Genomic DNA, 25,328 nt, shown 5'->3' with positions numbered 1-25,328 from the left:
CTTGTCCCAATTTTGTGAGCCAAGGACCCCTTTATATATTATGGAGGATTAGGGTTACATCCATGTAAACCCTAATACCCATGACCTTTCATTTACATAGGATCCATGGGTTAAAAGCTCCATGGACCATCCATGAAAGCTTAGCCCAACCTAAATGAACTTGGCCCATTCCATATATATAAGAGTCCATATTTAATTAGTTCTTTTTGATCACTTAATTAATTCTAAATTAATTCTTGAGCAATACTAATTAAATAATATGATTCCATATTAATATATTAGAACTTATAATATATTAATATAAATCATAAATATACTATTCTCAAAAGACTATCCATATAAATTATGCCGGTGAAGTGCAACCGAAATGGACCATGCCGGGTCGGGTCAAGTACATACCAAATATAGTTATGGACTTAGACATTAATCCAACAAAGTCCCATGATGGATCCTCTTCTAGTGGGACCAAAGGTGGTTCTACTACTCTCTCTTCATATACAAAAGAAGCAGAGTGTTTCTACTATCATGATAAAGGGCACTGGACGCGAAGCTGCCCCAAATACTTGCAGGACATCAAGGATGGGAAGATAAGGCCCACCCATGCAGGTATTTACACTATTTTGTCTATTAACTCATCGCATGCTAATTCTTGGGTCCTTGATGTAGGATGTGGTTTTCATATTTGTTCTAATTTGCAGGGACTAAAAAGAAGTAGGGATGTGGAGTACGGGAACATGAACTTGATCATGGGGAATAGGAAAGTGTCGCCTGTCACCAAGATTGGAGTTTATTCTTTATTGCTTAGTAGTGTGTTAGAATTAGATTTGAGTAATTGTTGCTACTCGTCCGATATGGCGAGAAACATTATTTCCTTTCATGGTTTGTATAAACAAGGTTTTAGGTTTTCATTTAATAATGAAATTGGATGTGTTAATGCTTTTTATAATGGTAAATTTTATTTTGAAGCATTGCCTTGTAATGGTATATATGAAATGTGATGGTTGTAGACAACTTAGGAAATAATGTATTGCATATTTATTTGTCCAATGGTTTGGACAAGGCATGTTTTTGACAACGTCGTCTTGGACATGTCAACAAGAAGCGCATAGCCCAACTGCAAAAGGATGGAGTGTTGGAGTCGTTTGTGTTAAAATCGGATGACACATGCGAATCTTGTCTGCTTGGAAAGATGACAAAGTCACCCTTCACTGTTTCTTGTGCAAGGGGTGAGGGTTTGTTGGATCTCATACATACCGATGTGTGTGGACCCTTCAGATCCGCCACAAGGGATGCTAACCGCTTCTATGTGACTTTTACCAATGATTATAGTAGATATGGGTATATATACTTAATCAAACATAAGCCAGAAACCTTTGAAAAGTTCAAAGAGTTTAAACAAGAAGTGGAGAATCAGTTGGGCATGAAGATAAATGTAACATCCAAAAATTTTACGCCAAATTTAAACTATTTCAACCATAAATAAAAGTTAAATAGTATTGTTTACAAAAAATGTTTCCAAATCAATATCCATCAGAGTGTCCCATAAACAGATCATAAGGATGAGGAGCGCTACGGTCACGCCTTCGCCTTGCCACGATCTCCTAAAGTACCTGAAACAATAAACTGAAAACTGTAAGCCCGAGGGCTTAGTGAGCTACCCCCAAAATACCAATACCACACTGACAATACCATGTCAGTAACAATCAGTCAATCAATCAATCAATCACCCAATCAATCAACATGCATACTGGGCCATCGGCCTGACTGGACCGCCCTACTGGGCCTACAGTCTATCTGAATATATCCCGAGCCTTCGGCATGACTGGTCCGCCTGGTGGGCCTGCAGTCTCCCAGGACCGTCTCAACCCAACCAACAAGTAAATAACCATGTTCGCATAGCTATCATATACTGGCATATACAAACATCAAACATATCTGTCACACTGATCATCAACCATAGAATCCTCTCGTAACTAGAGTACCGACCTAGCAGGTCACTAACATACCAATCCTTATGGATCATAAAAGCATAACATACTGTCTACCCTGATTCCGATCTAGCAGATCAAATCCATATGTAGCATACCTTAACAATAACAACTAAAGGGCAGGCCTTGGTGCCATGGACCCTGTCGATATAGTGCGGATAACTCACCTCGCAGATGTCGACTCGAAAGGTAAACTCCAACTCTCGGATCACTTGACACAGGCTCCACAACCTATGACCATAGTACAATATACTCATAAGTCCTTAACTTTATAAGGTACTCCATAACCCACCAGTCAACCCCTGGTCAAAGTCAATGTCCTCAGTCAAGGTCAACAGTCCATGTTGACCCCAACTCGCCGAGTACCCTCGGCTACTCGCCGAGTTCCTTGAAGCACAATCCAACTCGCCGAGTCATCGGGGTGACTCGTCGAGTTGCTTCGATTCTCGTTCAAACTTTAAGGCCACCCGTCGAGTTCCCTTCTTGCAACTCGACGGATACACACGCATACATATCCTAGGGAAAACTCATCCGACTCGCCGAGTTGTTCTTAAACTCGTCGAGTCTTATGGTAATCTTCATCGGACTCGCCGAGTTGTTCATCCAACTCATCGAGTCCACAGCCATCTTCATGCGACTCGCCGAGTCAACCTTGCGACTTGCCGAGTCCATTCAGTCCCTTTTCCATACAGACTTGTTTTGAGCCATGCAGCGGCTCCAAATCACAGATCCAAGCTTCTAGGGCATGCTTATCATGTAAAGTTGCAAACTTTACGTGCATGCATGGCTATAAAGGCTCTAAATGCATATTTTAAGTTCTTAATGGAACTTTATGCTCAAAAGGGACCTCAATCATGACCAAGACTGTAACTTTATGCTTATAGAATCCAAGGAGGGTCCAGATCTGAAGTTACAATCTCAGATATAGCCCATAGCTCATCTTTCCAGCTTAATGTCTCACAAAAAACCCTAAAACTCAACCAATAGAAGAGATTCACAAGGAAAAGGTGATTTGGTTACCTCCAGAAGATGATAACTAAGATAAGAGTTGATTCCCACACTCTACTTGCTCCAATCTCCTTCTCCTCTAAGCCTTCTCCCTCCAAAGATCTTCTCTTCAAGCTTCAAACATACAATGGGCACACACACACGTATTAGGGTTTTAAGGGGCTCTCAAAGACTGTAAAGAGGCCAAAGGAGGATGAGGTTCCTTTAAATAGGGGTGCAAACCCCGGGATTTAGGGTTTCATCTGCCAGCTCTTACTCGCCGAGTCCTAATATAGACTTGTCGAGTAGGTCACTTAACACGCGATCCCACCCCGCTGCTACTCGACGAGTAGGTCAACCAACTCGTCGAGTAGAGCTTAACCCAAAATCTTATTTAAACAATACCTGAAAATCGGGGCATTACAATAAAGATGCTCCGATCCGATCGAGGTGGTGAGTATCTTAGTATCGAGTTCCATGACTACTTAAGGAATGTGAAATTGTTTCACAATTGAGGCAACCTAGGACACCACAGCTTAGTGGTGTGGCTGAGAGGCGCAATCGAACCTCGTTGGACATGGTTCGTTCCATGATGAGTCGAGCTTCGTTACCTATCTCATTCGGGGGGTATGCCTTATAGATTTCCGCCCATATCCTTAATTTAGTCCCAACTAAGAAGGTTGCCAAAACACCTCACGAGATGTGGACAGGGAAGGTTCCCTCGTTAGCACATATCAAGGTTTGGGGTTGCGAGGCTTTCGTAAGACGAGAGACTCACGACAAGCTCGAACCTCGTAGTGAGCATTGTATTTTCATCGGCTGCCCACAAAAATCCTTTGGATATCTCTTCTATAGACTGAGTGACAATGTTGTCTTCGTTGCGAGGAGAGGGGTTTTCCAGGAAAGAGAACTCATATGCCAAGAGGGCAGTGGGAGGCAAATTGACCTTGAAGAGATTCAAGAGTTAAGTGATGAAGGAACCTCAAACACTAGCGCTCAACCCGAGTAGGAAACTCCTGTTGAACCAATTGACGAGTCCTTACCTTTGAGATGTTCCAGTAGAGTTAGAATGACACCTGAGTTTTATGGTTTCCATATTACTACAGATGGTGATACATTTATCAGTGATAGTGCACTGGTAAATTTGGATGAACCTAACAACTACAAGGAATCCATGGCAGGCCTCGAGTCTGCAAAATCTAAAGAGGCGATGGACAGCGAGATTCAGTCCATGTATGACAATCAAGTTTGGAACTTGGTTGACAATGTACCAGGTCGCAAGACAATCGGGTGCAAATGCATCTTCGAGAAGAATACCAACATGGATGGGAAAGTACACACATATAAGGCACGATTGGTTCCGAAGGGCTTTACTCAAACTCCTAGAGTTAACTATGATGAGACCTTCTCACCAGTGGCCAAAATCAAGTCTACAAGGGTTATGCTAGCCATAGATGCATTTCATGATTATGACATATGGAAAATGGATGTCAAAACCGCTTTCCTTAATGGGAAGTTAGCTGAAGATGTTTACATGTGTCAGCCAGAGGTTTTTGTCAATGCAAAGTACCCTAATAGAGTGTGTAAGCTTAAGAAATCCATTTATAGATTGAAACAAGCATCTCGGAGATGGAATCTTTGTTTCGATGAGAAATTCAAAGAGTTTTGTTTTTCGAGAAGCGAGGATGAGTCGTGTTTATACGTCAAAGATAGTGGGAGTATAGTTAGCTTTCTGGTGTTGTATGTAGATGACATACTTGTCATAGGAAAAGACATCCCAACCTTGCAGGAGGTTAAGTACTGGCTTGGGATGTGTTTCACTATGAAAGACCTTGGTGAAGCTGCTTACATTCTAGGGACAAGGATATTGAGAAACAGGAGTAAAAGACTAATAAGACTTAGTCAAATTACCTACTTGGACAAGGTGTTGAAACATTTCAGCATGGAGAATTCCAAGAAAGGTGAACTGCCTATCCAGAGCAATACTAAACTGAATAAGACTCAGAGTCCGAGTATAGATGCTGAGATAGCGGAGATGAGCCGAGTACCATATGCTTCCGCAGTTGGCTCGATCATGTATGCTATGACATGTACTTGCCCTGATGTGGCTTTTGCTTTGAGCATGGTCAGCAGATATCAAAGGAATCCTGGTAAAGCTCACTAGACTGCAGTAAAGAACATTCTTAAGTATCTGCAGAGGACTAAAGACTGGGTCCTTACCCTCGGTGGGAGTGATGACTTGAGAGTGACATGGTATAGTGACACCAACTTTCAGACCGACAAAGATAATTTCCGCTCTCTGTCGGGCTGGGTATTTACCCTGAATGGAGGAGCAATAACTTGGAAAAGTTCGAAACAGGAAATTGTAGCTAATTCAACGTGCGAATCAGAGTAGATAGTAGCAAGCGAAGCATCAAAGGAGGCAATATGGCTGAAGAACTTCATCGGAGACCTTGGAGTTGTACCCGCTGTAAAGGAGCCTATGGAGATTTTCTGTGACAACGAGGGTGCGGTCGCCTTAACCAAGGAACCGAGAGATCATGGAAGATCCAGGCATATCGACATAAAATATCACTTCATAAGACATCAGGTAGAAAAAGGACTCCTCGTAGTAAAGAGGGTATCGTCAGAGGAGAACCCAACAGATCCCCTTAAGAAGGGACTGAGTAGTGTTAATGTCACACCCCCAAACCGGAATGGCGGAAACGTTCGGGGGCGGAGGACGTCATGTACAGTATCACAAGAATTGTAAAATAGTAATCAAAGCAAAAAACCATTGTGTTAATAGTATTAATAGTATAATGTTTACATTGTATTCGAATCATATATAATTGACTCCAAAAGTAGATAACAATAAAGTACTTGAAGCTACTATGCTCCATCTTCTAGAATCGGTGCGTGTACCTGTCCACTAGTGTCCTGAGAATAAAAGTAGTTTTGAAACTGTCAACATTAAAGTTGGTGAGTTCATAAGCGTTTTGTTTTAGAAAACAAGTTCTTTGTTCTTTGAAAAACGTAATGTGTTTCTCCAGAAAACCCTATATTTTCTGATGTGATGAATGATAAATAAAATGATTCGTACCAGTTCTTTCTACGAGTATATAGTGTATACAAGTCATATACAATCTAGATAGAACAAACAATCGATTTTGTGGTTCTGCCGCAAGCCTACAACCAAACAAGGAACAGGAAATGAGGTGGAGGCCACACATCCCACTGGTTGTTGGATCCTCATGTATATAACCCTGACTTATTCAGTAGGTACTTACAGAGTTAACTGTATTAGTCCTTTGAAATCTGCTAGAAGTGTTCCTCAAGAAAATCCTATACTTTCTTAATAAGAGTATGATAATACCAGTTCCTTCTATGACCACTTAATTTATATTAGCCATATATAAACCAATATCGAACGGACAATTAATTGTGTCACACCCCAAAACCGGAACGGCGGAAACGTTCGGGGGCGGAGGACGTCATGTACAGTATCACAACAATGCATAATATTAAACAAGCAATAACATCATCCATTGTATTAATAGTAATATTTTAATACAAGTGTGTTCTGAAGTTTATAAGACACCAAAAATGAATAATCAAAATAAGAGATGAGTTTTGATCGTGCTCCATCTTCTCAAAACCTGGCCATCGGTACCTGTCTACTGGTGACCTTTGAATACAAGTTATTTTGAAAGCGTAGATCAGCATTAAAGCCGGTGAGTTCATAAGTATTTTAGTGTCATTGTTTGTATAAGTTTGAGGAATGTACTTGTAAATGTTTGATGTAAAAGTTTGTAAGTATTTGATGTAAATGTTTGTGAACTTCCTAGAAAATCCTATATTTTCTACTAAAGTAGTCTTCTACCAAGACTCAACTGTTCTCTATGTTTGTTCTTTTGTAAAAGTGTGAGTTTTCCCAAAGTATGACTATCATTACCAAAATATAGTTTCTCATTACCGTTTATGTGAGAAGATCACAATGTGAATGAATTGGCAAAATAAAGATGTACTGTAGTTTTATCTAGGTAACTACTAATGTACTAACTACCTTTAACTTGTTAGTTAATTTAGGTAAAATGTGATATGATTGTAACCATACTCGATCGACCAGTAAAACACGATGTTTGAGACGTCGAAATGATATGACATTCGTCACCCGCAGACCTGCAGGTCCCACTATAGCTAGCAGCAAGGTGTAGGAGGGTCAGTCCCATATAGATCTATACACAAATTCATGCTCTCCCTCCAGGAGACTCTGGGTACAAAATGTGACACAGCAATATATGCTGAGCCATGAAGTAGTATCTCACATTAATGTTATAGTATTCTTGTATTTGTATAGTATGTACTAGTGTAATGTATGTTCTCTATGTCTAGTATATAGTATGTTCTCTAGTGTATATTGTGTAGTATGTATTGATTCTCGTTATAGTATGCTCTATCTGTTTCTCTTTATAGTTCGTATTGTTTCTCGTTATAGTATTCTCTATCTGTTTCTCTTTATAGTGAGTATTGTTTCTCGTTATAGTATGTATTGACTCATGTATGACCTGACTCTTTGTTTGTTTCCTTGTTCTAGTAATAGTATTAGTGACTTACTAAACTATACCTATTATAGTTTACTAGCAATGTTGTTTGTATGAATGAACATGTTTGTACACCTTTGCTACCCAAAGGTATTGAATTGAAGGATGAAGTTTTATATCTATATACATACATATAAGTCCACAACCAAACAAGGAACATGAAGTAAGGCGAGTTATCAGTCCTAAGTCCTTTCAACCCTACTTATGTAACTATATCTATACAGATATGCTTTTGACAAAATATAAGTTTGAAAGAGTTTAATAGAAAGAATTTATCATGTAAAAGAGTTTATAAAACGATTTGAAGCAGTTTGATTGATAACACAGTTTGAAATATAAGAAATCCACTTGTTTGATAGTTATTAATCACATGTGATTGATATAATAACTATAATAGTTCTACTTGTATTCCCCCCCCCGCCATAAAATCATTTAAAATCATTTAAAAGATAAGTTAAGGGGTATGAACTCACCTGTAGTGAGTGATACGAATGAAAGATTGATTTGAAGGATGCTAAGTTTCAAGTGCAGACTTGAGCACAACGGATCATATTAAGCATATAATGACACATATATGTATATAATTAGTGTTTAAACAACTAATCATGTAAGGAACACACCTTAGGGACTGGGAAACACTTATATGGAAGTGTTATAATCACAAGGGATTGCATCTAAGGAGTGTATGGCCAAACATTGGAGTTTACGGCCATGAGGTTTACGGCCTCATGAGTTTACGGCCATAGGGTTTACGGTCCTATGAGTTTACGACCGTAAACTCAAGAAGTTTTGTGCCAAAAATTGTTATCAAGGCCTTGCAAACATCAAGGAAGTGTTCTAGACTCAATACTTAGCTCAAGGGAGTTTATTGCCAACAAATGCACCTTTAACAAGGGTTTTCGGACAAGGGAGATGCTCTTGGCCATAAACTGCTATTTTTCATGGGAAAAGGATGTTTTCCAGGTGCAAATCGAGGGTTCCTACTAGATAACATGTATAGGAAGAAGTTACTTACAATATGGAAGCAAATAGAGTTGATTTCGGCCCAAAACACTAGTCTGTGTTCTTGGTGTTCTTGGTGTTCTTAGTGATCTTGAAGATCAAACCCAAAAAGATGAAGTTAATGGATAACATCAAAGGTTGATACTAGATAATGATATGTATCAACTAAACAAAGGATGAAACACTTAGATTTTTGAAGAATAAAATGAAGATCCTTATGATACTTGAGAGAGAATTCGAGTTTTTGAGGTTGAAATGGGGCATAATGAGGAAGAAAGGGTGGAATATCATGTTTATAGGGTGAGTTTACGGCCACCTTGAGTTCACGGACGTAAACTCAGATGGTGTGGCCGTAAACTCCACATGATGAAGTTTATGGCCTACTTGGTGCACAATGGACTCAAGCAGTTACTTCTTAATACCCGATCCTTGGATGTACTATGATTAAAACTCTCAAATAGACCCTAAATAATGCTAGAAGATAGCAAAATGAGTCCAACCTTGATTGATTTGAACAACTATTCAAGATAGAAATTTCGGGTTGTCACATCATCCCCCCGTTAGAGAGAATTTCGTCCCGAAATTAGAGTTTAACAAATAAGCTATTACAAGTAACTAAACGAAAAGATGAGGATATTTCAGTTTCATTTGATCCTCGCGCTCCCAAGTGAATTCAGGTCCTCGCTTGGCGTTCCAGCGAACCTTCACTATCGGGATACAACTTTGCGTCGTTTGCTTGACCTCTCGGTCCATGATCTCTACAGGTTCTTCCACGAAGATGAGGCTCTCGTTGATCTCGATCTCGTCGAGTGGGATTACAAGAGTCTCGTCGGACAGACACTTTTTCAAGTTCGAGACGTGGAAAGTAGAATGTACGTTACTGAGTTCGCGAGGTACTTTGAGTTTGTAAGCTACAGGGCCGATTCTAGCGATAATCTCAAAAGGCCCTATGTATCTTGGATTTAGCTTTCCACGCTTTCCGAAGCGTATCAAGCCCTTCCAGGGTGAAACTTTCAATAGAACACGGTCGCCCACCTGGATTCCAACGGTTTCCTTCTCTTATCTGCATAGCTTTTTTGTCGGTCTCTAGACGCTTTCAATCGTTCACGAATCTGAACGATCTTCTCTGTCGTTTCCCGTATGATTTCCGAACCTGTGAGAGTGTTGTCAGGAACTCGTCCTTTAGCTAACTGCGTGTCGCCCACCTCAGCCCAGCACATAGGGGATCTGTACTTACGGCCATAGAGAGCTTCAAATGGAGCAGCCTTTATGCTCGTGTGATAACTATTGTTGTAGGAGAACTCGACAAGGGGTAAATGAGTATCCCATGCCTTCCCAAAGTCAATCACGCAGGCTCACAACATATCCTCCAAAGTTTGAATAGTCCTCTCACTTTGTCCGTCTGTCTGTGGGTGGTAGGTTGTACTCATGTCCAGCCTAGTTCCTAGGGAACTTTTTAGCGACTGCCAGAACCTCAAAGTGAATCTACTATCTCTATCAGAGATAATGGATATGGGAACACCATGAAGTCGTACGATCTCCCTGATGTATGTTCTTGTTAGTTTCTCCATCTTGTTAGTCTCTTTGATAGGTAGGAAGTGCGCGGACTTTGTTAACATGTCTACTATCACCCAAATGGTATCGAGACCACCCGTAGTCTTGGGTAACTTGGTTATGAAGTCCATCGTGATTCGCTCCCACTTCCATTCAGGTATCTACGGTTGCTGAAGTAAACCTGATGGTTTCTTGTATTCGACCTTAACCTTGGCACAAGTAAGGAATTTACTCATGAAGGTAGCAATCTCTACTTTCATGTTAGGCCACCAGTATAACTTTTTAAGATCCAGATACATCTTATCCGAACCTGGGTGGACGGAATATCGAGTGTTGTGTGCTTCGGTCATGATCAAGTCTCTGAAACCACCATGTTTCGGTGTCCATATCCGATCCACGAGATATAAAGCTCCTCCACCATTGAGTTCCAAGTTCTTATCCATCCCTCTCAGGGATTCACCCGCCACATTTTCAGGTTTCAAAGGTTCAAGCTGAGCCTCCTTAATTTGTGTGGACAAGTGTGAATGGATAGTCATAGTCAATTATTTGACTCTACGACCAGAGTATTCTTTCCGACTCAGGGCATCAACTACTACGTTGGCCTTCCCGGGATGATAACGAATTTCGCATTCGTAATCACTGAGTAGCTCGACCCATCCTCGTTGTCTCATGTTAAGCTCCTTCTGGTCGAATATGTGTTGTAGTCTTTTGTGGTCTGTAAAGATAGTGCTTTTCGTACCATACATGTAGTGTCTCCAGATCTTCAGCAAAGACTACTGCTCCTAACTCAAGATCATGTGTGGTGTAGTTGACCTCGTGTGTCTTCAGCTGTCTTGAGGCATAGGCGATGACCTTACCTCGTTGCATCAGAACACAGCCGAGTCCTTGATTGGACGCATCGCAATAGACCACAAAGTCTTCTATCCCTTTAGGGAGGGATAGTATCGGTGCGGTGCATAAGGCTCGCTTTAGCGTTTGGAACGCTTTCACTTGCTTCTCTTCCCAGTCAAAGGCCACGCCCTTCTGGGTCAGTGTTGTAAGAGGTTTCGCAATCTACGAGAAGTTATGAATGAACCTGCGATAGTAGCCAGAGAGGCCTAGAAATTGACGAATTTCTGTAGGCGTCTTTGGTGCTGACCAGTTCTCAATGGCTTTGATTTTGGAAGGGTCCACGTGTATTCCCTCTTTGCTAACCACATGCTCTAATAATTCGACTCTTCGGATCCAAAATTCGCATTTCGAGAACTTCGCATAGAGCTTCTCTGATCGCAGTGTTTCCAAGACCTGACGCAGATGTTGACTATGCTGCTCCTTACTACGAGAGTAGATAAGTATGTCATCGACGAAGACAATGACGAACTGATCCAAGTAAGGACGGCACACCCTATTCATTAAGTCTATGAATACTGCGGGCACATTGTTCAATCCGAATGGCATCACTACAAACTCGTAGTGTCCATAACGAGTTCGAAAGGCTGTCTTCGGAACATCCTCCCCTAGCACTCGTAATTGGTGATACCCGGATCCGGGTCAATCTTTGAAAAGAAATTCGCCCCTTGAAGTTGGTCAAACAAATCGTCTATGCGAGGCAGAGGGTCACGATTTTTGACGGTTAGCTTGTTAAGTTCTCTGTAGTCGATGCACATACGGAACGATCCGTCTTTCTTCTTGACGAACAAGTCCGGTGCTCCCCAGGGTGAGAAGCTTGGCCTAATGAAGCCCTTGCTGAGCAATTCGTTAAGTTGACTGGATAGCTCTTGCATCTCAGCTGGTGCTAGACGATAGGGCGATACTGGGGTAGCACCTGGAACTAAGTCGATTCTGAACTCGACTTGACGTTGCGGAGGTAATCCTGGGAGTTCTTCTGGAAATATGTCGGGAAAATCGCGTACTACTGGAATGTTCTTTATGTCTTTCGTCTCTTGGCTCACGTCGACAACATGAGTAAGGAATGCGCGACATTCCTTTCGCAATAATTTATGGGCTTGAATGCTCGAGATGAGGTGAAGGTTCGTGTCGGGTTTGTCGCCGTAGATTACTAGAGTTTCGCTAGACGGCAGATTAAGGAGAACAACCTTTTCGTAACACATAATGTCGGCACGATGAGAACTCAACCAATCCAAGCCGATTATGACGTCGAAACTTTTAATTGAGACCGGCATGAGGTCGATTGGGAATGAATGGCTATCTAATGTTAGTGTACATCCTAACATCGAAACACATAATGTCGGCACGATGAGAACTCAACCAATCCATGCCGATTATGACGTCAAAACTTTTAATTGAGACCGGCATGAGGTCGATTGGGAATGAATGGCAATCTAATGTTATTGTACATCCTAAGTATATGCAGCTAGTACTCTCTGTCTTCCCATTAGCCATTTCTACTGTGAATGGTTCTTTAAGTGCATGCAATTTTTGCTTAAGTAATTGAGCAAATTTCTGATTCACAAAACTCCTCTCCGCTCCACTATCAAAGAGTATGCATACATATGAGTTATCGAGGAGAAACATACTAGTGACCACTATAGGGTCGACAACTGCTTCCTCGTGGCCTATAGCCAAAACCCTTCCCACTCTACCGGCATTCCATGCCTTCGGGCAGTTCCACTTGTAGTGGCCCACCTCGCTACAACCGTAGCAAGCCTGGCCCACACCAGCGCTGAGGACTTGGGTGATTGGCCTTGCCGGCGCCTTGCAGAAACTGGCAGTGTGCCCCTTCCTATTGCAGTTAGAGCTCTGCATTTCCCGACAGGGTCCATTGTGGTGGAAGCTGCATTTGTTGCACTTCGGCAACTTTCCCGGATAATGCGTTACCAATGTAGCAGCGGCAGGTGCTATCGCAGCGTGAACAGCTACGACCTGCTGCTTTTTGGCAGCTTTGTGCTTTTTCTTCTCATCCCAGAACTTCCACTTGTTGTCGGCGGCTTTGGAGGGTTATGAGATGGCTAGGGTTGTTGTTGCTGACGGGGTTTGGACCCCATGGTCAATGAGCCTCTGTGCCAATCGCTTGGCACTGTCGAAGGTAGTGGGGTGAGAAGCTAGTACGTTCCCTTGAAATGGAGGCACCAACCCCCAGATATACCTCTCTATCTTCTTCCCCTCGGTAGGGAACATGGATGGACATAGTGCCAGCAAATCGCTGAATCTGGCGGTGTAGGAAACTATGTCGGAGCCCTTCATGGTTAGGCTCCAGAGTTCCTGCTCCAACTTTTGAACTTCGCCCCTCGGGCAGTACTCTTCGATCATGAGCTCCTTCAGAGCTTCCCAGCTGATAGCATTTGCCACTATAAGCGATAGTGACTTGAAATGGCTGTTCCACCACGTCAGAGCTCGGTCCGCGAAGGTGCAAGCGGCAAATTTTACCTTGCTCCCTTCCGCACAGGAGCAGATCTCAAAGATCGACTCCGTCTTCTCGAACCATTACGAGAGGGCAATGATTCCGCCAGTTCCATTGAAGGCCCTGGGTTTGCAGCTGGTGAAATCCTTATATGAGCATTCCCTAGAGCGCGCTAGAGCTTCGACCACTGTGGGAGGCACATTAGTCCCACTCCCGCTAGTCCCAGTAGTGGTGAATTGTGCTAGAGCTGCCGTAACAGCCGCATTCACAGCAGCTTGGATAGCTACTGGGTTGTATTGAGGAGGAGGAGGTGGAGTTTGATTTCGAGCAGTGCGCCTCGTTACTTGGCATGGAGGCATCTTGTAGCTATAAGATCACAAAGATGAAGATATTGATAAGAATTCAATAGAGAGTATGATGAGAGTGTTTCATGGACTAACTCTCCATAGCACAACAACACAGATGAAAGTATGATTGGATAGAACTCTAGTACTAGAAAGATGAAAGCATTTGGATAATAATTTTCACAAGATTAATATCTGTCAATAATACTGGTATTACAGATGCAACTAGTTCGGGAAAATGACCTAAAAGTAGGTCTTACATCAAACCAAGATGAGAAAATTTTGACAGAATAAATACCTATCGACCGAAAGTTCAAGGTCTTACAATAATAGGAAATTACAGGAAAAAGTACTACTGAGAGTATAGATAAGAAGGCTAATCCTTAGATCAAAAGGAAAGATGAGCAGAGCATCCCCTACTGACGACGGGAACCCCTTGGGCGAACCCTTAAATCATCCATCTGACGCTCCATTTCAAAAAGGCGTCATTCGTACACTCGCTGGCGCACGCGATGCTCTATGACTTCAGCCCTAGTCTCAGCTATTGCTTGAAGTAGAGACTCACGGTCTCTTTCATCTCTCTCACGAGCATCTTCCAGCCAACGAATGTGGACAATGTTGATCCCTGTATTGGCATCAAGTTCCGCAATTCGTTAGAGGGTTGTCCTACCTTGAATTTCGTTACGAGCAACCATGCGGAACAGAATAGGCAGGACTCTGTCCGTTGAGCCTCCTTCGCTCACGTTGTAGAAGCTTCTGTCCCCATTGTACGGGATAGGTTGGTCCTGTTCCTGACTCCAGGTCTCCAGACTCTCCACCCACAGAGGCGTCGGGCCTTGAAAAGCCAGATGTGGGTTTGGATTTGGGTTTGGAGCTACCAGGGGGTTGATCATTGACTTCTGGCTCGGAGTCAAAATCCTCCAGGAAGTTCTCAGAAAAGTCATCATCCAATGGAATTGAAGGTTCCTCTTCGGGCTCAACATCAAGCCATCCTCCGTCGCCTTGGTTGGGAAAGTACAGGTCTCCGGGGATATGGAATCCAGCCATGTTATCTAAGCGAGAAAAGGGGTAAAAGAAATAATTAATAGACGTACTAATTAAGATAATTATAAGATGATCCTTACCAGTTACTCCAACAGTTGCGTAGCGCATACCGGTCATATGTAACCAAAATAGGATAGACCTTCGAATAAGTGACCCTATCTCTAAGTCCACAACCAAACAAGGAACATGAAGTAAATCAAAGATCACAGATTCTAAGTCCATAACACCCTACTCACATATAACCTTAGCGTATCCACTCAAAAACTATTGACATACTAATAAAGACCTTTTTAGTTTGCACATAAGTAATTATAGTAACACAAAATACTCCTATAGTATTTTAAGTTTATGTTATGTTCTAATGTTTTCATTGTAGTAGTGTTGGTAAGTTTTTAGACTTGCTACAACGCCACAACCATTCTTAGGCACATGAAATCACTTCTCGGAAAGATATAGTTGATAAGGCTATATCACCCCCAGATCTGATTATATGTCCCCAAGTCTACTTGTGATGTCCAACAATCGTAATACTTTTGTTTTGTCCTTGTGACACTGATTTTAGTATGAATGCAGGTATGTATACTTAGGATAAATATTTTATTATCTAAAGTATAAACTCTTAGTCAGAGTATTTCACTCCCGTTGTGTTTATAGTTGTATATCTTTTATGGGTTGATATATTCAATTCACTATAAACAATGCTCTGATACCAATCTGTCACACCCCAAAACTAGAACGACGGAAACGTTCGGGGGCGGAGGACGTCATGTACAGTATCACAACAATGCATAATAGTAAACAAGTAACAACATCATCCATTTCATTAATAGTAATATTTTAATACAAGTGTGTTCTGAAGTTTATAAGATACAAAAAATGAATAATCAAAATAAGAGATGAGTCTTGATCGTGCTCCATCTTCTCAAAACCTAGTCATCGGTACCTGTCTACTGGTGACCTTTGAATACAAGTTATTTTGAAAGCGTAGATCAGCATTAAAGCTGGTGAGTTCATAAGTATTTTAGTGTCATTGTTTGTATAACTTTGAAGAATGTACTTGTAAATGTTTGATGTAAAAGTTTGTAAGTATTTGACGTAAATGTTTGTGAACTTCCTAGAAAATCCTATATTTTCTACTAAAGTAGTCTTCTACCAAGACTCAACTGTTCTCTATGTTTGTTCTTTTGTAAAAGTGTGAGTTTTCCCAAAGTATGACTATCATTACCAAAATATAGTTTCGCATTACCGTTTATATGAGAAGATCACAATGTGAATGAATTGGGAAAATAAAGATGTACTGTAGTTTTATCGAGGTAACTACTAATGTACTAACTACCTTTAACTTGTTAGTTAATTAAGGTAAAATGTGATGTGATTGTAACCATACTCGATTGACAAGTAAAACACGACGTTCGAGATGTCGAAATGATATGACATTCGTCACCCGCAGACCTGCAGGTCCCACTGTAGCTAGCAGCAAGGTGTAGGAGCGTCAGTCCCATATAGATCTATACACAAATTCACGCTCTCCCTCCAGAAGACTCTGGGTACAAAACGTGACACAGCAATATATTCTGATCCATGAAGTAGTATCTCACATTAATGTTATAGTATTCTTGTATTTGTATAGTATGTACTAGTGTAATGTATGTTCTCTCTGTCTAGTATGTAGTATGTTCTCTAGTGTATAGTGTGTAGTATGTATTGATTCTCGTTATAGTATGCTCTATCTGTTTCTCTTTATAGTGAGTATTGTTTCTCGTTATAGTATTCTCTATCTGTTTCTCTTTATAGCGAGTATTGTTTCTCGTTATAGTATGTATTGACTCATGTATGAACTGACTCTTTGTATGTTTCGTTGTTTTAGTAATAGTATTAGTGACTTACTAAACTATACCTATTATAGTTTACAAGCAATGTTGTTTGTATGAATAAACATGTTTGTACACCTTTGCTACCCAAAGGTATTAAATTGAAGGATGAACTTTTATATCTATATACATACACATAATATATAATTAAGATTCAAACGACCTTCAGACAAACAACCGATACCCTCAGTCCTAAGTCCTTTCAACCCTACTTATATAACTATATTTATATATATATATATGCTTTTGACAAAATATAAGTTTGAAAGAGTTTAATAGAAAGAATTTAACATGTAAAAGAGTTTATAAAACGATTTGAAGCAGTTTGATTGATAACACAGTTTGAAATATAAGAAATCCACTTGTTTGATAGTTATTAATCACATGTGATTGATATAATAACTATAATAGTTCTACTTGTATTCCCCCCCCCCCCCCATAAAAGCATTTAAAATCATTTAAAAGATAATTTAAGGGGTATGAACTCACCTGTAGTGAGTGATACGAATGAAAGATCGATTTGAAGGATGCTAAGTGTCAAGTGCAGGCTTGAGCACAACGGATCCTATTAAGCATATAATGACTCATATATGTATATAATTAGTGTTTAAACAACTAATCATGTAAGGAACACACCTTAGGGACTATGAAACACTTATATGGAAGTGTTATAATCACAAGGGATTGCATCTAAGGAGTGTATGGCTAAACATTGGAGTTTACGGCCATGGGGTTCCCAGCCTCATGAGTTTACGGCCATAGGGTTTACGGTCCTATGAGTTTACGACCGTAAACTCAAGAAGTTTTGTGCCAAAAATTGTTGTCAAGGCCTTGCAAACATCAAGGAAGTGTTCTAGATTCAATGCCTAGCTCAAGGGAGTTTATGGCCAACAAATGCACCTTTAACAAGGGTTTACGGCCAATGGAGATGCTCTTGGCCGTAAACTCCTATTTTTCATGGGAAAAGGATATTTTCCAGGTGCAAATCAAGGGTTCCTACTAGATAACATGTATTGGAAGAAGGTACTTACAATATGGAAGCAAATAGAGTTGATTTCGGCCCAAAACACTAGTGTGTGTTCTTGGTGTTCTTGGTGTTCTTAGTGATCTTCAAGATCAAACCCAAAAATATGAAGTTAATGGATGACATCAAAGGTTGATACTAGATAATGAGATGTATCAACTAAACAAAGGATGAAACACTTAGATTTTTGAAGAATAAAATGAAGATCCTTATGATACTTGAGAGAGAATTCGAGTTTTTGAGGTTGAAATGGTGAATAATGAGGAAGAAAAGGTGGAATATCATGTTTATTGGGTGATTTTATGGCCACCTTGATTTTACGGCCGTAAACTGATATGGTGTGGCCATAAACTCCACATGATGAAGTTTATGGCCTACTTGGTGCACAATGGACTCAAGCAGTTACTTCTTAATACCCGATCCTTAGATGTACTATGATTAAAACTCTCAAATAGACCCTAAATAATGCTAGAAGATAGCAAAATGAGTCCAACCTTGATTGATTTGAACAACTATTCAAGATAGAAATTATTGAGTTGTCACAAATTGTGTGGATCTGCCCTAAGCCCACAACGAAACAAGGAACAGGAAATGAGGCGGAAACCACACATCCAACTGTCTATCGGATATTCTTCATATATAACCTTGATGCATAAACTAAGGAAATTATAGATTTAACAATGAATGTTTGTTAGTTGAATGATAAACCGATTGCTTGTAAAATACTGATGTTTGTCCTGGAAAATCCTAAATTTTCCATAAAAGTGAGTTGTTGTCTTAACTGTTCCAAAACTAAAAAAGTACAAGTATTTTCCATACTTAAGTTGTAAAGTTTAGCTTTATTATTAAATAAAACTACCCGGAAACATGTTTGTTCTGTAAACTGGAAGTGATGTTAATACCCTCCTGTGATCACTTAGTACATACAAGTTATAGAAATCTAGATCGAACAGACAGTCGATTGGGTGATTCTGCCCTAAGCCCACAACCAAACAAGGAACAAGAAATGAGGCGGAAGTCACACATCCCACTGTCTGTCGGATATTAATTTCATATTACTCTTGTGTATATACTACGCAATCACATAGTTATTAACCCTGAAGTGTGTTTGTTAAGTATATTATTATGTGAACGAGTCGTTTTTTTATCCATGTGAGTTCTTATAACCATGCTGATGGACGATAAACACTACAACGTACTTCGGACGTCGCAAACGTTAATGACGTTTGTCACTCAGGAAGACTGTAGCTAATAGTCAAGGGACGGGATTGTCAGTCCCGTATAGATCTATACACAAACTCACGCTCTCCCTCCAGGAGACTCTAGTTCCTAAGGAGTAGACTTCCCAGAAGACGTGTCTCACAATTTGGTTCTCTCAACGAATTCACGAATAATACAATGAAAACCCTTTTTTTTAATAACATGTAACCTTGTAAAAATGGTACATTTGTTCCATAGTTCATAACTTTGTTTCCATGTTAAAACTTGTGCTTGTAAAGTTTGCATCTTAACGTGTTTGTAAATTGTTCGTAAATCTAGTAGTAACATTGTTTGTCATGTTCGTTAAGTTTTGCGTTCAAATGTGTGTTAACGATAAGAAAATATAAAAAACAAAATTATATTTTTAAAAACAATATTACTTGTGTTTTACTTCTATTCCCCCCTCCCCCACTAAAACCATCAAAAAGCTTGGAAAAATATGGGGGGTAAGAACTCACCTCTAGTGCGTGTGCTGGAATAAGCTAGTTGTAGAAACGATCCCCGGGTAAGCATGCACGCTAATAACGTTACCCTAAAAATAATTGTATTCGTCGTCGTATTTAAATTAATAATAAATTAATTTAAATAATGGGTTAAATAATAATTTAATTATATAAAGAGGACTTACAATTTAATTGGAAATGTTTTGAAATAAAGGGGGAAGGGTGTTTTCAGTGGGGAAATGGATGAACTTGGTGGGATGAAGATTTGAAGATTTGAATATGGTTGATGAACTCGGTGGGATTTATGAATATGGGATGAAGACGTGAGGGTGTTCTTGGATGAAGATTGAGAGAAAATTTGGCAAGAATTCGGTGGAAGAAGTGAAAAATGAATTGGGAAATCGGTTACACACGTACACACACACACACATATATATATATATATATATATATATATATATATATATATATATATATATATATATATATATATATATATATATATATAGATATTGTTGAATCATAAAAGTGACCATCTTGAACTCAGCTACCGCAACCAACTCAGCTACCGCAATCATCTCAGCTACTGCAACCATCTTTCTACCGCAACTGCTTCAGCACCCGGAGTCAATCTTGTTCATCAGCAACCGCATCAGCAACCTGAGTCAGCTACCGCAGTCAACTTAGCTAAATTACGTTATTTGTCTTTTATGTAATACACTCTATTATCCCGTATGCCTTGCACGGCTGCTTATAGAGTTGTAATCTAGTGTAGTTTCTAAGTCTCTATAAATAGAGACTTACTCTCTTTGTATTCATAGAGATAAGAAAAGGAACCGATAACTTATGAATTCTATCTGAATACACATTCTGAAGTTATCTCTCTTATCTTTCTTCACTCATATCTTCTTACTTAAATCTTATGATAATCCTGCTGATCATAATCCCTCTTCGGAGCAAGTCTTTAAGACTTAATCACTGAGCTTGATCTTCCTTATTAACTTGGAGTGAATGCATTCCTTGTTATGAATCAGCTTAAGTGTCTTCTTGATATAACAATTGCTGTCATTTCCATTCCTTTACATTTCCGCAACTAACTCTCTAACTATCTAACTATATTATTGTTGAGCTTTTAGATCCTTTGAGATTAACTATTCCGCATTATACTTGTTCTAACTTTTGTTCAAGTGTGTCTCCAAGTTTTTCTCTCAACAATTGGTATCAGAGCCAAAGTGGTTGCTTTTTGAAAACGGAACTCTGATTTGTCAAAGAGCCTTCTATACCACTACAACTCATTTCTTCAAAACAAAAAAAAACAATTTCAAATGGCACAATCATTATCTCTAAATGTTTCCAACAGTGTCGGTGGTTCTAACCGAGCCCCAATACTAGTCGCAAATGAATATCATCACTGGTCACAAAGAATGGAAAGGTACTTGAGAAGACTGGGTAGAGATGTATGGCGATCCGTAGAAGAAGGACCACATGTTCCAGTCCTTACACCAGTCCAAACTGACGGCGCTGCAACCAGGCTAGGAGGAGGTCAACCAGCCATGAGCCGTCCCACCAAGGATGATCTCGATAAAATGGAAAATGATGCTGTTGCTTTTTATGAAATCTCCTGCGGAGTTGCTCCTGACAACTTCGATATTATCATAAATTGCAAATCAACGAAAGAGATCTGGGATGTTCTAAAAAACGTGTACGAAGGCTCAGAACAAGCACAAGATAAGAAGCTTACTACCGCACTCAACGAGTTCAACAACTTCAAAGCTCATATTGGAGAAAGTTTGGAAGACTCCTTCAAAAGGTTCAACCTGATAGTCACCAAGTTATCCAATGCGAGCACCATCCGCAGTAACCATGAAATCAATCTTCAGTTTCTTAATGGTTTGGGCAGACATTGGACTACGGCCAAGATGATAGTCCAAGGCGATAGAAAGATTCACTCCCTGTCACTTTACAAGCTCTATGGAGAGCTGCAAGCTCAAGAATCCACCATACTCAAAGACTGTGCTGACTTCGGAGGACCACTTGCTCTCATAGCACAAGCTCCACCACAGTCACCTTACCCTTCCTCGTATGACACTCTACCGCAGTCATACGAAGCAGATTCTGAATATGATGATGAAGAGGATTTTCAGAAGGCTATTGCTCTGGTTAGCCAACAGTTCAACCGTCTACCACCTCCTTTCTTCCGCAAGAATCAGCAGTTCAACAAACCTCCATTCAACCGTAACTTCGGTTCTCAGAATAACTACTCTCGATTTCCCAAAAGTTCTCATCCACCACCGCAATCTCAGAATATTCAACCAAAGGAGGTACCGCAGTCTCCTCAAATCACTGACTCTGGTACTCCTTCAGAAGACAAGACTGATGTTGTAATTTGTCACAAATGCAACAAAGAGAATCACTTTGCACGAGATTGTAAGGCCAATGTAGTAAAAGACAGAGCATTCTATCTTAGAATGGCTCAAGAGTTGGAAGACAAAGAAAAAGCTGAAAAGGCAAGGGCATACGTGGCCCATGTCAAAAGAGACCATCAAGTTTGGTCATCCGGAGACGAAGATGAGGCCATCAGCAGTGTCAAAGGAAAAGGGAAAATATGCGTGCTGGCCACTGCGGATGATGATAGGTCTACAAATTTGAACAAGAACTACTGCTACATGGCAAAGGATGGAACACTAAGCATCGTCGAATAGGTAAAACTCATGATCCAAACTTTAAACTATAGCATGCATGACTGTCAGCCTTATATAGATGAACTTAATGACACTTGTGCTGCCGTCCTTACAGACTATAATAAAGCCTTAGATGAGAAGAACATTGCGTCCCAAGAGATGTTCCACGTGAGAGGACGACTGGATAACAAAAGACTTAAGATGGCTAGGTTAGAGAAGGACCTAGAGTTAGAAACGGATGCAAGAATGTTAAGTGAAACCCAATTAGAGATAGCTTTGAACCAGAGAGATTTAGCTCAGAGAGAAATTGTACGCTTAAATCTCTTAATTGAAAAATTGTTTAATGAAAGTGAAGCTATTGAAAATTTGGTAAACAATGGAACCGTGGACAATACATACAATTGGGGTTGGTCAAATGGATATCCTACCTCAATGGATTCGTCACCCCGGTTCAACAAAGACAGACTGTATGTCCCTCCAGACCGAGAATTTCATTTCCCTGTCAATGACAAGACTTTTCCCGAAGATATTAAAACTCACTTCGGTAGACTGCACAACTTAAGCAATAATTGTGTCATTGAGGAAATTGTGCCGGAGGTTTCGGGTCACACATGTGATCAAATTCCTATCTGTGGCACCATCTATCCAAATTCTCAAACTTCATCCGTAGTTGATGACGAGATTGTTGTTGAGGGCCCCGAAGTCTCAAAAGACTTTCCGTCTCTGTCCTCAGACCGCAGTGTCTCTCACTGTAGTCAAATGTCCCACAAATGTCCCACCGAAGTCCCATCTAAGACTTACTCAGCGGTAGTCAAGTCATCCCTACCGCAGTCATCAGTTCAAGGAACTGTAACTCTTCAGCCAATATTTCATGAACTACCTATAGAAAATTTTGAAGTAGGTCAATGTTCCCAAATTCTTGAATCCTCAAGTTCTGATGACTCAACTCCGCGTTTTCAAAATCATTCTAAGAATTCCAGGAAACCGCAGTTGAACAACAATGACTGCGGTTTACCAAAATCTTTGGCAAAAAAGGATTTTAAAGAAGAAATCAGATCTCGCGGTACTAATAGACAAATTTTTTCAAAAAACAAGAAGCAAGTCAGATTTCCTAAATCCAAAAGTCCTAAAAAATTTGTTTTCTCTCACTACATTTCAAAAAAACTCTTCTTTCAAGAAAACAAACAAAAAGGAAAGTTCAGTTTCAAAAGTCATTCCTACTCCTTCTGACACAACCCAAAAGGGTGTTCAATCTTTTCGAAACTATGTTTTTCAGGTCTATTCTTCCAATGATCCTAAATGGAAAGGTATTTTACCCACTCCAACACTTTTAAAGTCACGTCAAAATTTCAAATGGAAGGGTATCTTACCATATCCATCAAAAAGAATTCAGAAATCTACACATGCTAAAACCTTTCATAAACAGACTTTTTCAAAACCCAAAAACACTCGTGTCAGGAATAACCCATCTTGGACCGGTAACAGATCCAAAACATCCTTAAAACCGCTGACCAATCACAGTGTTAGATCAAAAGACAAAATCTCCTTTTGTAAATGTCAGTGTAGTTGTCAAAAGGATTTATCTCATGTCAAATCGAGTCAGAGTCAGAAACCTCGTATTTTTTCAAAAAATCACAACACTCCAAATCTACTCAAACACCCAGGACTAGGCTCAAAAGTTGACAAGAGACATGTCCCTGCAACCTCGGACCATGCATCACTTAGAAACACATCAATTGTCCCAGGCTCCAAACTTGTTTGGATGCCTAAACTAACCATGTAATTCTCAGGCTTTGTGCAAGGAGGAACAAGAAGAAGAGTGGTTAATTGACAGTGACTGCTCCTTGCACATGACCGGAAGGTTAGACTACCTTCGGGATTTCAGGCCTATATGCAATGGTGGAAATGTCACGTTTCGTAACAATGCAAACGGTGTCATCCGAGGTTACGGTGTTCTCACTACGGGGAACTTTTCCATTCAGAAGGTTGCTTATGTAGAAAGCCTTAAACACAATCTCATCAGTGTTGGCCAACTATGTAAAGCAGGACATCGTGTTGAATTTGATGATCAGTTTTGCTACGTAATGACGAGTGATAGAAACACTTCCCTGATCAAATCTCGATCCGAAGGTACCATGTACCCTTTGGATGTTTCTCTAATCATTGGTAAACCGCAATTGTGTTTCTTGTCCAAAGCTGTATCCAAAGTCAGCTGGCTATGGCACCGTAAGCTAGCTCATCTCAACTTCCGGTACATCAACAACTTAGTCACTAGAAAACTAGTCCGCGGTCTCCCTATTCTCAAATTTATCAACGATACTCTTTGTCCGGCTTGTGAATATGGTAAGCAGTCTAAAGCAAGTCGCCCTCTGATAATGGACTCTTCTATTTCTGAACCTCTGGAGCTATTGCACATTGATCTCAGCGGTCCATCAACCGTAGCCAACCTCCACCACAAGAAGTATATACTGGTTATTATTGATGACTATACACGCTTCACATGGGTCTTCTTCCTCAGACTCAAATCAGAGACACCGCAGATCTTCATCAACTTCATCAAAGAAATCGAACTTCAGATCAAGCTTCCAGTTAGACGCATCCGCAGTGATAATGGAACCGAGTTCACTAATCATCTTCTTAACAGTTTCTTGGTGTCCAAAGGCATTTCTCACAACTTCTCAGCACCCTACACACCGCAACAAAATGGTGTAGTAGAAAGAAGGAACCGCACACTAGTAGAAGCAGCCAGATCCATGCTTAACTTCGCCCAACTTCCTCTCTACTTCTGGGCTAAAGCAGTAGCAACCGCATGCTTTGTCCAAAACCGAAGTATCGTGTGCAAACGCCTCAATAAAACACCATATGAGGGCCTTAACAACCACAAGCCCAATGTTCGCTTCTTTCATATTTTTGGGTGTAGATGCTTCGTGATCAACATCAGAGATCAGCTCAACAAGTTTGCACCGAAGTCCGACGAAGGCATATTCCTTGGCTACTCCAGTAACAAGGTTGCTTATCGAGTGCTCATCAGGTGTACACGGCTGATAATTGAAAGCTTCGATGTGAAATTTGATGATTCTCACATCCGCGACGCCCCTCCATCTACTGAAACCACTGTAATCATGGAAAGTGACATTCCTGCCTCTTCAGGTCCCTTGAATCTAGTTGAAGTCAACTATGAGGATCTTTTCGATCCTATTGAAACGG

The sequence above is a fragment of the Lactuca virosa genome, chromosome 4 (genome assembly GCF_052849685.1).
Source record: "Lactuca virosa cultivar CGN04683 chromosome 4, Lactuca_virosa_CGN04683_v6, whole genome shotgun sequence".
In the NCBI taxonomy this organism is placed as follows: Eukaryota; Viridiplantae; Streptophyta; class Magnoliopsida; order Asterales; family Asteraceae; genus Lactuca; species Lactuca virosa.
The sequence above is the reverse complement of the archived record's forward strand: the minus strand, read 5'-3'. Positions refer to the sequence as shown.